Source organism: Mycetomoellerius zeteki, unplaced genomic scaffold (assembly GCF_001594055.1).
Source record: "Mycetomoellerius zeteki isolate Tzet28-1 unplaced genomic scaffold, Tzet1.0 scaffold98, whole genome shotgun sequence".
NCBI lineage: Eukaryota > Metazoa > Arthropoda > Insecta > Hymenoptera > Formicidae > Mycetomoellerius > Mycetomoellerius zeteki.
Genome location: NW_017258021.1, coordinates 1,239,301 through 1,257,564, shown reverse-complemented (window position 1 = coordinate 1,257,564; position 18,264 = coordinate 1,239,301).

The window sequence follows — 18,264 nt, the reverse complement described above, 5'->3', positions numbered from 1 at the left end:
TGTGTGTGTGTGTGTGTGTGTGTGTGTGTGTGTGTGTGTGTGTGTGTGTGTGTGTGTGTGTGTGTGTGTGTGTGTGTGTGTGTGTGTGTGTGTTTATGTGGATTTATAAAATATTTATGTACTAAATCTACTTAAGTTCTGAACGTTCGGAATAGTGGGATATTGCGATCAACGCCGATGCTTCTTCTCGTCAGCACGAGCGTCATTATGACGCAAATGATTGCCGATGCGGAATCATGGACATTGTATGTGACGTTTGACGGATGATGAGCAATAAAACGATGCGTTCGTGGGCGCGAACATGGCGCGAGTTCGACGAGTGAGAAAGTATCACTGAAGAGCATGGACTTAATGACCCTCGCTATTATCCTTATTTATTGCTGCGTTGAGTTGCCAACATTAGACATAAATAATCTTAGATAATTGCGGATTCGCGGGGATGTTCAGGCCAATAAGTTCGAGTCTTCACGAGCGATGAAATAGAACTAGGTAATGCTGAACGTTTCTTTAGTAGGATCTTCAAAAATACTTTTAATTCTTTTAATCCGAATCTAAAATTTAATCTTTATATTCCTTAAGCTATCTCTTTCTTTCTTTTTCTCTCTTTCTTTTTTTTTATAAAAAATCTTTCATCAAATTTTACATTAGGAAATTATATGGAACGAAATTCCACTCAACATACGCAATGTCACCTTTTTACAGTGATTTAATCGTGTTTAGTCGGGAAATATTTCGGTGCACAGTTCGTTAGACTACGATTGTGGTATGTATGTCAAGTACATATATATATATTATATTTAGTGATTCAAGATTGAATTATTTAAGCATTTTAAGATCTAGCTTCGACCGGTATAGGGCTCTAATTTATCGGTTGTGTCTCTCACATATACGATCTAAAAATTATATTATTGTTACCTTTTTAGTTTTATTTCTAGAAACTATTTATTCTATAACTATTTATTAGGCAACAATTTTCAATTTTAATTTCATTTATTACTTTAACTCTGGCTTTAACAGTCTGGCTTTATGTCATTGTAATTGCGTTTTACTTGCATACTTACGCACGCACGCACGCACGCACGCATACATTCTGCAATTACGCATGTATCCATTTTACTTTCAATTTCGTTTAATTTTTATATATTACTTCGCTTAATTTTTATATTACTTTTTTAAGTTATTACTAAATGCATTTTCACTTTTTTAAATTATAAAATGTATCAATTACGTTTTTTTGAAAGATTTCCCAGAGCGCTCAATAAATGATGATGTTCTCTCTCTCTCTCTCTCTCTCTCTCTCTCTCTCGACGTAAGGTTTCGTGACAGAAAATGATTAAAATACACAATTTTTCATAATTCCTATTCACAAAGAAATAATTTTATCTGTTACCTGCAATGTGTGCATACATGTCTACGTTAGTGATCGCTGCCAGTAATGATACTAATTATACACGTAATGATCGACAATAATTATTCTTTCTTTTGTTCGTGCCTCACGGCGTACATTCGTCTGCTTGCGTGATCGATGTGCGTGTCGGCATAGTCAGTACTTTTCCTGTGATAATAAGCACAATTTGTCGAAAGGACTTTAAAAGACTTTACTTTGTGTAACTTCGAAAGAAGAGAGAAAGAGAAAGAGAGAGAAAAAGAGAGAGAGAGAGAAAGAGATTCAAGAATAGCGATTAACATCGCAGTACATCAATTATGTTTATCAAATGAAACAAGAATTTTCTTAACTAAATTTTCAAACTTTAAGTTTATAGAATTTTTATATGCCATGAAAATTGTCGCCATGATAGTAGCTGACATTTCGAAGCATTCGCGAGTCAATCGTGAATGACGCGTTTGAAGAATCTTCGGAAAATTGCAAAGAAACATTTATCATGTTATTCGTATACGGACATCCCGCGAATTTCCCTGGTGTCTGTTTCGTTCTAGTCATACAATTTTTGACGTATCTTGCAATGTATTTATCTCATATAATCCAGATCACAGGCTGGTCTTAAACCTCTGTAAATTGGACCGAATGATCGGGTTGGAGATGTACTCGCGCCGAAGTACTTTTCAACGGTTACTTAAACAGCGGCGATAAAGCCCGGGTCGGCCGCCGTTACTCAACGCGGCGCCATTAATTCGATAATTTATAAACTCAACGTATTGCGAAAGGCGCCATTACTGCCATGACGTAAGATATCATTACCGGCGGTTTATCTGGTTCAAAACGAATGGATGTCCGAAATTTCGCCATGGTCCGGGTCCCAACGATGAAGACCAACCGGCCGTCAACCGGCGTAAGAAAATGATGATGGAGAGGAAGATCGGGAGGGGGAGAAGGATAAAGAAAAGAGGAGGAAAGGGCGGTGGAACAGACCTCGAGATGGAGGGAGAGCATGGACGTTTTTTACATCGACGAATGTCGGGCTTGGACCGATGATTTGTATGTACGTCGTGGATTGTTTATGGCGGTCTAAGCAATTGTTTAACTTAATTGCACGCTGTTACGTCGGCACGGTTAGTTTCCCCATACAGCAGAACCCGCGTGTATAACTAGTGAACGCAGCGGTGCGAGCGAGTGATCGAGCTTACAGGTCGGGAGGATAGAGTTATTACCTGTCCGGGACTTTTAGAGCCCCCTCTCGACACGCCCTTCCAATGTAGCGGTTATTAGTAATGCGGACTATTAGGATTTTTCATGTATGGCGCGCGAGAGAGCACCACCCCGTTTGAGCAATCGCGAGAATGTTGCGCGATACACCGCCGCGCGGAGCGTATATTAGCTCCACGGCTAATTGCGTTGTTGATTCGAGACATTCGCGGCTCGCCGGAACCGCTCGAACGAGCCATTAAAAATAATGATACATAAGCGATACTTCTCTAATCTTAACAAAAGTGCTACGTGAAAGTAAGATCCAGCTACTTCACTTAACGTTAGCAGTGTGTCAGGTTTTATGACTTACGTTAGATTTTATGGGATCCATTATATTTATGAATAAATGATAAATTGTGTATATCCCGTTACAAGAACCGTTTTGTTGAAATATCTGAAAATTGAGCTAAGTACAGATCAGAGTAATGATCATATAATTTTTATCCTAAGGTGTAAAAGTAAAAATTTTTATCATTGAAAGTAATGGAGAAATTTTTCACTTTTTCGTTCTAGGGAAAAAGTTGCATGATCATCACTATTGAAAATAATTTTGTTGGATTATCAAAATAATTATGCAGAACACTCAAGTTGGGTAGCTGGAATGGTAAAACTTTTTGCAGCATTACTCATCAAGTTTAAGTTTCCCATTTAATTATTTTGATAATCCAACAAAATTATTTTCGGATTTGTACTTACATAAGTTACTCAATTTCTATTGGGAATTTCAATAATAGACGGAACTGTATGTACCTATTTAGTCCCCCCCAGCTTAGATTTCTTTTCCCAGATCTCCTTTTCACACGCTGACATTTTTGTATCATTTTAGTGACGCTTTACCTGCAGAATAAACATCTTTTTGGGTTAATGTTAGAGTCGTGATTTTTGCATATATTTGAAATTTGAGTTGTCACCAAATTGGGTGTAAAATTTACAAACTAATTCGATGACAACACATATTTTACACTAAAGAAGGTTTAATCCTTTCGAAACGGACAGTAAAAAATAATTTATTATACCTTTTAACCTTTCTTTAGTAAATTTAAACCTTTCTTTAGTAAAAAATTTGGTACAGCACATTACAAAGAAACGCAGATTAAGTGCCAAATTGGTTGTCAACGTTGAAAATTTATAGGTTTTTCAATAATCAATCAATTTTGAAATAGTCATCATTGAAAAATACAGGTAATAGAGAAAAAGGTTAACAATAGATTTCAATTTATCAAGATTCAGGTATATGTTTCTAACAGAGTACAATCTGTTATTTCCTGCTTCTATTGCTATATTTGTAATTGTGTTTCAGGTTTAACTTCTTCAGATTTGTCAACATCACGGTTGCCAGGTCTCCAGATTTCGATTGGAGACTCTAATTTTCGGGACCAATCTCCAGTTCTCTAGCAAACGGGAAAATCTCCAGTTTTTCGCTCGTTATTTTACGAATAATAAAAAAGTTTGTAATTGTGTTCGCACTATATGTAATCTTGTAATTATTGTAATAATAATAAAAAGGTCTCTGTGATTGTGTTGACACTTTATGTTGGTCAAATATTAATGACAAAAAGAAAGTCTGTAACAGTGGTCGCAAAACACGAATTAAACCATGCGCCTTTTTTCTCTTTTTTTTTTTAATGAAACAATCGGCCGGCCTTCAGTCGAAATATGAAATCTCCAGCACACGGACCTTCGGGCTCCAGCGGTACAGTGCTCGAGATCTGCCAACCGTGATCATTATATGTGACCACAATATGTACCTGAGTTTTTATATATACTTCAATAAAATCGTTTTTTCATACATAAGGTTTATATGTAACGAATTTTTATATTTGCAGCAGTATTATACTACGACAGAGAAATATTACATTTTACATGTTTATTCCTTCTTTTTGTCATGAGAGGCGCTATTACTTTCGAGAAGAAGAGAAGGCCGTTCCCTCGAAGGAGCACAAAAGCACCCGGCAAGATGTCCTTTATCGCGGAATTTTCTGCCCAATAAAATGCTCCGGGGCGTGGTAACGCGCGGTAACCGACGTCGGTACGATGAGTTTGGGGAATCATTTTTTGACAATTGAGAATGTTTCTATGGGCTTTATGACGTGGCAACGTCTCGTCGTTTCCATAGCATTTTCATCACTCGCGACAATGCGAAGTTCGATCATCTTTGCAGCGCCGATCATTCCTCATCTCGCCTGTGTATATCTCAGGCGAGCCATTTGTCCCCGTAACTCTTCGTGCTAATCCAAACGTGATTTTTACGAGTGAGCGCGTCCCAACGACGTGCCAAATTCTCCCGGCCAGCGCGCGCGTACAAGCGGAATGACTTCCTTAACGTTGAAAAGCGCGATGATTGACCCAGTTAAATTGCCGTATATATTGGCATAAAACTCTGAGATTTTCCTCTGTATGCTATCTTAGATAGATTACATAGTAAACGAGATGTAAAATGAATCAAATGTCCCCTGCGGCATGGCAGAAAATTTTATATTCTCTTTTCTCTATTGCCATAAAGAACGAATATGTTAAACATCTGTGTTATCCCCTGGCACTCTTTTATGGTAACATAAAAAAGGAATTGAAAGTTTCTTATAAAAAAGGGAATATTAAAATTATGCAATTGTGACAATAATTCTAAAGACGCGGCTATGGATTCTATTATAATTTCTCGCCTGTAATTGCGCTTTCTTCGTCTCGGTCGTTCTTTTCTTCGTCTCGTCGGTAGACGATTCTTCCAAATGAATTGCTCCGATGTGACGTCTCAATCCACGACATCGCTGTGCGCCGGACGTGTATTAGATGCTCATGAGAGGTCCATAGAAAATTTGTTTGCATTCATCCACCGAGCGTCCAATGCCGGCAGGTGATATCTCGAGGTCTCTCATTCCGTGATCGCCGCCAAAAAGCCAGGGGGATGAAGGATCGTTTTTTCGAGAGGGGGTCAACCTGCGAATTTCCACGCGGTCGATCTTATTGTTCCGCGATTTCGTAGCGGACGAAGGAGGAGTGTTCCCGCGAGTCTTTGTCGTTCGAGTGTGGATTTCAGGTCGCCTATTGTCGAATCTCGAGTGCCTTCTTTATGACGAGCGAGATGAGAAGAACTCGTGCTGCCGAGATGGCCCCGGTCGGTCCCATTGTCGAAGTCAATCTTTGCCTCGTTAGACGCTTATTTTCGCGCTTATTTACACCCCCTCGACAATGCCGGCGCAGCCGGGGTGCCCATATGAGACCAATGGGCCCCGCGCGTGATACATAGGATACATATATACACACACACATATATATATATATATCTCAAAGAAACTCGCGATTTGTTTGCCTTTCTTCCTGGAGGATGTCATCAAGATCTGTAGGACGATCAGTTTCGTGAAGGGATGCTGTGCAGATGGAAGAAGGAAATTATGGATGGATGGCTTCTTCGGGTATCTCCTGTTATCGATGAAGCGAACCGAAATGATCATTGCGATATCATCGGGATCTCTCCTTTTTATGACGATAATAATTATCTTCTTCACACATCTATATACTTAAAAAAAAAATCCGGGAATACTAAAATATCTCGAAAACGATCGACTACAGCGAAAAAATGTAAAAATCAAAGTTGTGGAGCTACATAAAATAAACTTAATGATGATAAAAGTTTGATTTTTGGTGGAATATGATATCGTCTATTACAATATTGTCTAAAGATCAAGTTGAATTTTTTAAACGAAATTCCTTATTTTTATTATATATTCTTATTATAGCTGATTTCGAGAGTTCTCCAAAACACTATAATAAAGCATTTTTTCGTTAAATAAATCTTGAATTATTAAAAATAACAGTATCGTCGGCATTGCATACCCGAGGTGTTTAACTAACAGCTAAAAGCTTTTGAATGTTGTTTAGGGTCATTACCATGTTACATGTCAAGGCTATTGGGTTGTAATAAAAATGGAGAGTTCCATTTAAAAAATTCTACTTTACTTTTAGACGACGCGGCGACATTGTAAACTCCACTCAAAGTCAAACTTTTATCATCATTAAGTATATTTTATGTAGCTCTACAACTTCGATTTTTATATATTTTTTTGCTATAATTTATCATTTTCGAGATATTTTAGCGTTTTCGGACTTTTTGAAGACCTTGTATATAAAAAGTCGTCGTTGATTAGAAAATCAGGAAGTATCATTTCATATTTACGTTATTACACAAACTTCTATATAAGGAGCTCAATAAATCTGCATTCTGCACAAATTATTTATTGGAAAAAATTTAGGAGAATGATTTTAAGGAGTAATTTTGAAGATAAAATCGTAAAATTTGGAATCCAAAAGTTTCACAAAAAAGAAACAGTTTTGACATATTATATTTAGAAAAACCCACTTTTCATCCTCAAGTTACTTTCATTTCTTACTAAGTTTTATCAATCACTTAAATTTTAGAGAACAAAATGTCATTTGTGGAAAGAAATATAATGAAATAATAAATTATAACAAACCTTACAAATTTCAAGAAAAAGTTGTACAATTTAAATAAGAGACTTCTAAAAAAACACACATAGTGTAAAAAATCCAATGAATAAAGTCCAATGAATTAAAAATTTAATTATAAAATCAAGTGTAAATCATTTTTGGGCGACAGTTTATTGGTGATTATCTTGGGCTAGAACATAAAGTTCTTAATTGTAATCGTCCCACGGGTTATCATCGAATAGTCGATAATACCTACAATAAATTTTTAATATCGCATCACTTCATCGTCGTCATAAAAATATCCTTTTACGGTATTCGATCTGCGATCGTTATTCAAATCGAGGAGAGGACGAGGAGCTTGTCCCGTTCGCGCGCTTAAGCAGTTCAGCGCGTCAGGCGTGCGTCAAGCTTATCTGGCAAGGTGGTCAGTTTACGAGCTTCCTTTCTGAAAGCAGTCCGCAATGTAACCAGGTGGTTGGTATTGGTACTCAACTGGACCCTGTAAGCAAGGACCTCCCGAAATCGTTTTTTTTTTCTTTCTTTTTTTTCTTTCTTTCGGCGAGCAAATTTTTGTCCAGTCGTCTTTGTTGCGCGTCACCAAATTTATAGCACGGCGATCTTAGCATATCGACACTGGCGATCTGCACAATTGCGAATTCCATTGCAATTTTTGTGCAAAGTTGCATTTTTATCGAGAAATTTGATGATCGTCGCGGCACATCGGGAGTCACCAGTCCAACTAAATTACTGACTCGGTAAAGCGTTATTCTACATAAAAACGGAGCGTTAGTCAACGGGATGAATAAGACATAATAAAATAATAAAACTGCAACAGAGGACTATATGCTATAAATAATCAAACGAAGTGCACTCTGAAACTTATCTGTTAACTTATCTCATCGTACGATCCTTTAATTTTCAATAAATTACAATTCAGTAACTTTGTAACCGTTAATAACACCTCTCTATATTTCGACGCACGACGGATCAACTTTCTCGTTGCAAATTCTCGTTTCTTTTGTTTGTAGATGCGGAACAGGTTCTCGCGCGAGACTTCGATGTACCCTCCCCTTGCAGCTGTACATTGTAAATTAATGCGAAGCGCGGTGCGGTTAGCACGGTAGATTGGACTTTCTCGCGTAATCGGGCGGCCCTCGCCCGTCGATTTATACCGGTTAATTCCCGAAAAGCGCCGTTACGATTATCCTGAACGGGCGATCTTGATTTATTAATGAGGCGAAAATAATTAAGAGCCGCAGGCATTATCGTGAGCGAGGCGCTTTCGGCTGGCGCGCGATTAATTTCGAGGGATCGTAGAATTAAGGTCGGACCCAGGCCCGACCCGAGTTGCAACAGTAGTATTTAAGGAACCTGTTCACGAGAGAAAGAGAGAGAGATGTATATATACATATATATGTATATATTAAAGTATATATGTGTGCATAGAGAGAGAAACGGCACGAGAAGGAGGAGACTTTCGGGGCCCGAGAGAGAGGTGGGACGGCAACCTGGCAGCGGGATGAACGTGCTAATATACGTACGGACCATAAACAATCATCATAAATATTTCGGTCGACACATTAGCCGGCTCGTCTGCCAACACTGGAGCCCACCTTTTGCAATCCCATGCGTCTTTAATCACGCGGAGAAAAGAAGGGGAGACGCGACCCGGCACCCGCCCGTCTAGTGAACCCGGGGGTTCCCGAATGCCTCGTTTCGTCTAATTAAGATAATAACGTCGGACCCATTCATTTAAATTCTCCCGAAATCTCGCGATTCCACGCAATTGTCTCGCGTTTTCCGCAACTCTCCTCGAGTGTAGATTTGCTATATTTTGTAGATGTCAATCTAATTTTCAAGACGTGTAATTTAAATAATGTATTATATCAATATTGATATCCCCAAAAGTTCTCTTTCGTAAATGTGCTACTGAAATTTGAGACCTAATTTATGAAGTCCATATATTATCGTGGCGAGCAGGGGGGAGCAGGCGACAGCAATTCGAAATCTCGATATACTTGGATTTTTCCGATACCAACCATTTTCGTCATGTTCTGCACTACAGGAGCAATATCGACCTTTTCTCCATCTCCGTTTCTCTTGACGGGCGCCGTTTGAATTATTATCGCCATTAGGCGTTGTTATTTTTTTGAAGGAGCTCGTCGAGTTTCGTTGGCAGCGACGGGGATTACAGCTCACGAAAGGCGATCGATGCGCCCACGAAGAGGCGAGGCGCTAATGATATTGAAATGGATGCGAGTTATGTGCCAGCCATTTCGGTTCTCCCCTTTGGGGTCTCCCTCCGCGACTTGGGCACTCTCTTCGGTCTCTTCCTAACCCTGATGCCTCTCTTTTACCCCCTGCCTCTCACACCTCGATGATTCTCGATCCAGGCTCGTTCTCCCTTTCTCTCTCTCTCTCTCTCTCTCTCTCTCTCTCTCTCTCTCTCCCTCCCTCTCCCCCTCTCTTCCCGGGTCCCTGGGGTTAGGTTACCTTGTTAGTTCTGGCTGCCTCCATTGCCCTCTGGCCAGGCCGTGGAATTGCTTTCTATTGTAAATAACGGTTCAAAATATATACCAGCACCCACAAAATTGATTTTTCCTATCAGCCGGCGCGGAAGTAATCAGTTCCGCGAGCTTGTCCTGCGACGATTTCCACTGGGACCGATCACTAACACAGGCCTTGAAAAAATTTTAGTCGATAAATTTCAAGTATCACAGATAATGTAAGATTTTTTATTTGAAGTAAATACGCATCGTATATTTTAAAACGCGAGTGACACATATATAGATTTACGAGTCATTCGAAAGATGTTTATCGCGGCCTAAACATATGATTTGTTAAAAGAAATAATGGTTGGATTCATATCGATCCGATTATATAAATTTTCTATACAAAAACGCGCTTACGTGTAAAATACAGTTTTGTTGAAGTATCTAAAAACAGATTAAAAAGTATCTAAAAGTAGCTAAATACAGATCTGGAAATAATTTTGTTGAACTTTTATAAATAATTTATAAATTTTACTGTTATTACTGTTATTAGATACTTATTTAATCAAAATAATTATGTGCGGCACTCAAGCTTTTCAGATCTGTATCTGTTAAATTTTAAGATATTTCAGGAAAGTCGTTATTTCCGTGTAAGAATATTGAACACGGTAAAAAGCAATTTTTTATATTTAATCCGTGCGAAATTGGCTTTCACCGACTCTCACTAGGTATATGCGCATAATTGCCAAACAAATTAAATTAAATTAGTATAATCGTATAAACTTTGCGACTTCTATATGCGAAAGTGCCGCGTATGGTCTATCTCTAACGTCCGATCGTTTAATTCTCCTTCGATTCCGCGGTTCATCCTCAAAGAGCAATCGCGCTGAAATCGTTATCGGGGATCTCACATCGGCAAAGTGGGAAAGTTGGATTTCTCTATGGTCTTTTTGACCTACGCGTAATGTCAAACAACGTGTCTGACTTGTTTGATGCAACACATTCTCGATTACGATCGGCTACGGCTTAATAATTTCTGATTAAATACCCATCATCGTGCTAAATTAATCCGCTCCTGCAAACGTATGCCGAATGTTCGTGTGAACTCTTGATTTTTCTATGAATCCTTGTATCTTAGGTTTATAACATCTATTTGCTTTAAGAACGTAAATATAATTATAATTTTTTATAATAATCGTTAAATACCAAATATCATATTGCTAAACTGTTTGTAAGATATTTTAAATTTTACATCCATGTTTAATATGATATAATATACTTTGATTAATTAAAAATCATTCTTTTCTAAAAAAGTTATATAAATTATTTCGAATTAATTCGTGTTGATTATTATAATGTAATTTCCTTAAAAATATTCCCATTTTCACGATAATAATTATGATAATTACTAGCTAAATGAATTTTATCGAAGACAATTAGATTTAGATTTTTATCAATATAACAAAAGTGCAACTGCATTCGTTTAATATAATAAAGAAAAATATATTTTACCGATACATGACACTGAATATCCACGTATTATTCCGCATCCGGTGCTACGAGCTCCTAAACGCCCTCGGATAATTCCACGCATCATCGATGCAAGCAATTTAACGTGTGGAATATTCTATCTATCAATGCAAATGGATCAAATCTCTATCTCAAAATCGCATCTCTCCGCGGGTCTCGCCGGTTTGCGCGTGTGGAAGAAAACGGGAAGCCGGAGTCACGCACATGAGTCGCGCGAGCGCATTATGAATGCTCAGCTACCCGGGCGGAGATGCGTATATTTCAAAAGTACGTGGCTCATTAAAGTAGCGACGGGTAACTGGGTGTATCCTTTTCAAAGAGGAGAGATGTGTAGAAGGATTAAGCCTGGAAGGCTCTGGCGCGGTCAAATTTGTAGCCACTAAAACCGCCGGTTTTATGGGACGAAATTTACAGCGTTTTCACGCCAGAGTAACAAAGTAACCGTCGTCATCTTCGTCTTCGTCATCATCGTCGGCGTTGTTGTCGTCGTCGTTATCGTTGTCGACGTTGTCGAAACGCATCCGGTCCGAGCAAGTCACACCGATTTGATTTAGCGATCTTTTATTACCATCGATATTGATCACCGTGTATGCCGTCCCGAAAGATCTTTTGTCGATTTACCCGTTGCGAATTTCCCTTTGTGATATTCTCTTGTTAAATCGTTGCCGCAAAATGCATCCGGGCACGACATTTCTGTTCAAATTTGTGTGTTCATAAATCTTAGAGTGATTGTCGACAAAGTAAAAAGGCGATGGTTGAATTCAAAACTTATTAATGTGGAACGTGCTAAATTGAAGTATTTTACGATTGTACATAATTTATAAAACCATGGACGTATACATTTAATATTATTTTGAGATCGTCCTCTTTTGAAAAACTGTTCATCTAAATAAATAAGCTATAAACAATCTGTGTGCTACTTTTATAATTAAAGAATTTTAAAATAGGCTGTGTCAATGCAAAGAGGAAGGAAATATTTTAGTAAACGTCGTCTACCTTATAATAATATTCATTTACTTGATAAAATTTGGGATAATATAAGACAGCGAATTAAGATAATTACCGGACATTCGAATCGCGAATAATGATTCAGCGACACGTCTCGTGGCCGGATGCGTTTTTGCACTGCAGCCATGCTATATGGAACATTATCATTTCGCAATTACTCGTTATTAATGTCGTTATTAATGTCGGCCATTTCATGACGGTAGTACAAGTTATTAAATCGCGTTATTCGATGAATTACATCATGAATCAAGAAGCTCGAGCGGGCGGACGGAAAAAGTTGAGCGAGAAATTGTTTTGCGGAAAACCGCGGCGAATCGTAACACGCAAACAATTCGCGTCATTATAAGAGCATTAACTGCATTACGTTTACCTGCTCGCCTTCCTTTCTCGGACATTTCTGTCCGTGATTTACGTAGGGGATAAGTATCGCCTATAAAACAACCCTTTAAAAATTTAACAACAGAAAATAGTGATTAATTACTTATTTTGAGTAATAAAAGCACTGTTGTTTGGTGCTTTTAATATCTAAAATAAATAATTGTCAGTATTTATCTTTCGACTCTTAAGCGGTTTTCAAAATCGGAGATGAGATATAGCTGAACTAAAATAATTACCAGATTTTTTTTTTATAGACAATATTAAATTCATTTTTTATTTGATACTTTCTTTGTACAATCAATATTTTTAAAAATATTAATAAAAAACGAGTTTTTGAAAACAATTTTCAAGATGGTGGCCTAAATATTTGATCGCCAAAAAATTTTTCCAGATTCGTGTTGATCATTGTGATGAAAAATACATGAACAAAATCAAGTTTCAAAGAAATCTAAAAGCTAATCTAATCGAATAAATGAAACCAAGAGATCAATGCTAATTTACAGAAATAAAAAAAAATAAAACGCGAACGCCGATCTCAGAACAGTAATTGACCGTTAAAATCTACGCACAAAGCGCAGCGCGTTTTGCATTGAAATTTCCGGTCGACTTTTTTTGTTTCTGAAACAAACAACGCGCACGCACCGTTCGTATCCGGGCTGAAACAATTGTTCGCGACGTCGGCGGAGGCATGGGAGGCATGCAATTGTAACCGATGACGGCCGCCGATAACGAGCGATCTGCACACGTGAGGTCACGTGGACTAGGTCCATTAAATGTCCCGCAAAGCGCATTATCTGTGCGCCCGCGCGCCGCTAATGTCAGGCAGATTAAGACGAAAGGGGAGTAAAAAAAAACGGACGTTATACCGGCGCTAATAAAGCCCACGGCTCACGCAAGAATAAAATTTCTCGCGAAAGAACCGCGTATCGTCCCATGGAATCAAGATAATAAGACTATGTCGGATTAATTAAAAGTACATCTGTGCAGAAATGATATTTTTGAAAGTATCGAAGATTAAAAAGCATTTCATTAAAATCTAACGGGATAAAATTCAAATAATAATTCACCACGATATCATTATGCTCCTTCTTCTTCTTCTTCTTCTTTCTCGTTCCTTCATCTTCTGCTTCTTCTTCTTCTTCTTCTTGTTTGAAGAGTTACGCGTCGATACAGGGTTAAAATTTGTGGGCAATGAATTTACACGCACGAGTTAACATAACATCAGGATTCGCCACGTTATTGCATTCGACTGTGGGTCGAAATGAGCAATTTGAATACGTATCAATTAATTTCCGGCGGTGAGAACGTACATGCGTCGTTGAAAATTCGCGAATTGCAGATCGTATCAACGGATACGACTCCGTATTCAAATTTAACCGGTGCCGTGTCAGGAAGACGTAATAATCCGTCCGGAGGCGGATCGGTCGAACGGTTTCCAGGATGACTCGGTCGAGGAGCGTATTTTCATCATTGCCTCCTTTCGTTCTGTCTCTTTCTTCTCTCTTTCCGTCTTTTTCTTTCTCCTTCGAAATCCCCGTGGCGCGATCATTCGTCATGCTTAAGTATACTAATGCAAGCGTAACGTATTAATAAACCGGGCCCGCTCGACCGTGGCCATAAATTCCTACGCGGGGCCTGGCATCGTGCATACTCCGCGTATGTGCGAGTGTATACATCCACATACTTATGCTAATGACAGTCGAGGAAGAGAAAGGTGTAAGCCTTTTTCCCACCTGCTGCCTTCCTTTGGCGCGGGCGCCCGGAACGCGTAGGGTAGTGTTTCCTCTTCTTCTTTAATCACCGAATAACGTTTCTTTTCCCCGGATTGCGAAACAACCATTACCTTTCGCACAGACATCTTAATTGACGTGAACACTTGAATATCGCGATAATTCATAGATCTGTTTTCTGTAGCCGAACCAGTGTACATTTTTGGAAAAGTTGAGATAGGATATGTGTAATATTTGTTGAAAGCGAGAAAGAGAATTCTAATGCAGTTTAGTGCAGGAATAGAAAACAGACCACATAAATAATGGCTACATATTCAACTTTTGTTTAGCAAAACATAGGTCATGATGTGAGAATGCGCACTTGTCCATAATAATGGCCGCTCTTTAATTAATCAGAAATTGGTCACAAATAAAGCAATATGGCTGTTAACAATTATCACTAACAATAAGTCAGTAATTATAATCAAGAGTTAGACAAAGTTAGAAGATCAAGATACCGACGTATATTAAAATATCTTTTTCTATCACAATTTTTATTGTTCAATTGTGCATTACAAAAACTAATTAATTTAAAAATGTCCCTTATTTATGTATTGTTAGTTGTACACGCACTCTTCAACGTTTTAAATTTTATGTACTTTTAACCATTTTTTGATTGGCTGTCCACACTCTGCTGCTGCTATTATGCACAATGTCAAACTTTATGCACAATTAAAAAGCATAAACAATAAGAAAAAGAAATAATAGATTTCAACCTATCTGAAACTTCAGTCTTCTAATATACGTAGTTTCCTAAGCTCGGTATAAAATAACTGTTACGACTTATTTAAAATAAAAAATATAAAATAAGATTCAGAAACTTATTTAACATATAAAATTGTAGAAGTTGGTAAAAAAACTAATATGACTTATTTAAAATAAAAAATATAAAATAGTTCCGAAAACTTATTTAAAGTATTAAATAAGGAATAGGTCAGAAAAAATTATTTAAAATAATAAATACTAAATTATTCTTTCATTTTTTTAATTTAAAATAAATATTATAAATAATTTTATTTTAAAAATATATAACCGAGCAGTTTCTAATAGGTTGAAATCTCTCAACAAACAGGCTGGCGTTATTTAACATCATTTTGATGTCATAATGACATCTATAATGTCAAAATGACGTCAAAATGATGTCAAAATGACGTTAAAATGACTATAAATAACCTCAACTTGTTTGCTGGATTGCTTTTTATTCTCTATTCCTGTTACCTGTGCTTTTAGGTATTAATTTATTGTGCATTAGGCTTTACACCTTGTATTCTTATATCATAGGTCGTATGACATAGGTCGTGATGGATGATGGCCCGCTTATGGATTGTTTATTTGTAACTGACCTAAGAGTCAAGCGTAAAGATTTAGTTTTAGATACCTGCAGAGGCTGCCGAATCAAAAAAGGTCTTAATGGTCTTCGATGATACAAGTGACTTAAAATATATTAGGAGTTTATGAATTAAAGATGTGTTTTTTATGTATAATCCTAACAAAAAGTTGCTGAAATTTAATTCTGACTAATATATGCTCTTTCCATATAGTTTGAGTAATGAAATTACACAAAATCTTATCATTACTCATAACTACAGTGCAAAAATATATTTTTAAATTTCTATTGCTTTTTCTGAAAAATGAGAAACTTTTAATAGTGATATAATATTACAAATCTAACATAAAATCCATATTTTAAATCCTTATAACTTTGTAATGCTTTGTAATGCAGTGAATCGAGTCTGAATTTCATTATAAATTTCCGAACAGAAAATATAATAAGAACAATCTGTAAAAATTTTTGTTAAATTCTTAATATTTTAAAAATAAATTCTAAACATCCTTAAACTTTGAAGGTAGGTATATACAGTCGAGATATTTACAGTCGACATATTATCTCTCATTTAATTTTTAGTGGATTCTGCTTCAAAAAAATTTTAATTCAGCGGTTTCTTACACAAATGCTTGAAATATCAAATATTATAGTCAGGTCATTGATTTCTCTGTTTCCCGTGCTTGCGGGGCTTGACATTTATTTATGTAAAAAATCATCATACGACGTGTTATTTCGATAAAACCGTTATCGTTTGAGTTTAGCATCAAGTGTGACGCAAAAGTACGTGTCTTTCGATTTCGCCGTTGTCCGTGTTCATTCTAAGCGATTATTCTAGCCACGAAATCAATAAAGTACGCAAGGTATGGCAGAATTCGGCATACAGCATTGAACGCCGTTTACTGGGGCCCGCGTACAGAAGTGATAATTTCGTGATTGAATATATCGAAGGGGCCCCATGCTGGGTCGAACCCGTCCGAGGCGTCCAAACTCCATAAGTGCGAGCATGGCTCGTACACGCATATAACCGAGGTGCGGTTCGGCGGTGGTATAGCATACATACATTATAACGCCATTAAAATACCCGAACGAAACCCCATGCGACTTGAACTCTTATTTTATCCGCGGTCTCGTCGTGCTGCACGTCGTTAAATGTTGTGAGAATGTTTCGTCGATTCCTTTTTACAATCGCGATCAGATCTCATGCATAAAAAAACGACATTCTTCTAAAATATAGAAATTGTTACGTTCATTGTTTTAAAATTTTGTCGAACAAACTTAAATTTTCATGTCCTTTATGGCATAATTATAGTAATATACAGGGAATGGAAAAGTTATTTTTCCGTTAGTTTTACAATTACTTTTTATAATAACAATTTGATAATGATGTTGCAATTTTTTATGACTGTAATGACAATGACTAACTATAAACGTTGAGATTACACTAAGATTAGGAAAGTCGCTTTAAAAAAGTAAATTGTCACCATTATGCATTATTGAAAAAAGTAAAAAGTAAAGAGTAACGTCGTAAAGTTACTCCGTTACAAGTTGTATCAAAAAGTAACGAGTTACAAATTGCGAGTTATTTTTTTCAGTAACGAATGACTTTTCCAACCCATTATAAATAACTATTGATGGTTTCAACTCTGGTGTTACATTAGCATCACAGAAAATTTGCAATGTCATTACAAATCGTTATTACAACAAGATAACTAAGTAAGTAACTAAAGATCTATTTTTTTTTTAGCTAAAGTTCTTGCACGATTTATCTTTTTTCTTTTTCCCTCCACGTTGGAAAGAAAAATAGAAAAGATGAACCAGAAGTTCAGCTAAAAACAGCAAGCCTTAAATAACGGTAGTTACAGTAACTACTTATACTTCCATTTCCTGGTAATATATCTCAATGCTTATAAATATATGGCACGCTTAAATATATGAAATCTGTTGAATGTATTTGCTATTGTTCACTATTGTTCGGACAAAAATAAAAATAATACAAATATAAAGAAGATACAAAAAAAAGTGAAGAATCCCATATTATCGTTTCACAAAAGATTTGTTCTTTGTTGCAGCACTGTCTGTACCGGTGCACACGTGCAATAGATTGAAGCGAAATATGTTTGTTTCACTTCAACTTATTGTGCATCAGTTCACACACTGCAGAAATAAAGAACAGGCCTAAATATTCGTTCCAGTTACCATTTCCTTCCTAAGAAATTCCAGGGATATGTTCGAGACATTTGAATGCATCTTTCACAAAGCAGGAGGGTGAAAGCGCGTGGCAGGAGTCCCTTTTACTTTCCGCGCGAAGTGTTATTAGATTCCTTTTAGAGTGCAATATCTCATATCGCCGTTCCCGCTGCGTAGATTCCCTCATACGAGGTGATAAGTATCGCCGCGATACATCACCTAAACAAACAGCTCGCGCGGAGGACCAATCGCGTTGGGGGTAGTGAGACAAGAAAGTGAGACAAACGGGTCGACGAGGGGCAGAGGTTCACAGACAACGGGGGACCGATGTGGTTCTATCTTGGTATTCGGTGGGCCCTATAGCCGAGAGAGACATCCATCGATACCGCGGGGGGTCTGCGAAGTAATTGTCTGCCGAGCATCGGCCGATCCGATGTGCCGACTCGATCCTTTAGATTAACACTAAACCGAATTTTGACCAGT